Consider the following 769-nt stretch of genomic DNA (forward strand, 5'->3'; position numbering starts at 1 on the left):
ATGACTTCTTAAAATGATAACACAATTACATATATAACTAAATTTGCTAAAGAAACTAAGGATGGGTTTAGAATATATATGATTTCCTTTTGTTATTAAAAAATACGGATATCTCTTTATCTCTTTGGGATATGGATGAATAAAATATGAAATGCCACACTAAATTTGCATATAAAAATAAGTAAGCATATTGAAAAGTGAGATTTTCAATTTTTTGAATAAGGAAAAGGGAAAGGAAATAGGTCAAGCAAAATTCGACCTTGCCAGCCACTAAGCACTGTTTGGAAGATAGCTTTATATAAAGGTAGTTACTTCAATGAAGATTTTATGATTGTTATTATATAAAGATATTTTATTTTGATCATTAAATAATAGATTATAGAACTTAATTTTTATTTAAAATAAAAGTATTATCTTTATTTAAAATATTCTAAATAAATAAATTACACTTTTTAAATAAGAATCATTATAAAAAGATATTTTTAACATTTTCATAAGAATAGTTGCCTTATATAAAATCTTTGTAAAAAGTGTGTGGCCAATTATTATTATTTTTTCCATTCCTCCCATGAAACACAACATAGATATCATGATCATGATGATGATCACAGTCACATACCAACTATCCTTTACTCTATCCACCTGAAAAAACCTTACGTGGTGCTACATCCTGCTGCCATGTAACTCATCATAATGTCCAAATTTTATTATCAACAATGAACTAAGAACTGTATTATATTAAAAATTTAAATAAAGAGATAATTTCTTG

General features: G+C 25.0%; 1 protein-coding gene across 1 annotated transcript in view; it reads right to left on the reverse strand.

Annotated features, from left to right (window-relative positions):
* Positions 1–769, reverse strand: part of LOC107618939 (phosphate transporter PHO1) — a 12564-nt gene that overhangs the window by 7136 nt on the left and 4659 nt on the right. The window lies entirely within an intron of this gene.

Source organism: Arachis ipaensis, chromosome B09 (assembly GCF_000816755.2).
Source record: "Arachis ipaensis cultivar K30076 chromosome B09, Araip1.1, whole genome shotgun sequence".
Taxonomy (NCBI): Eukaryota; Viridiplantae; Streptophyta; class Magnoliopsida; order Fabales; family Fabaceae; genus Arachis; species Arachis ipaensis.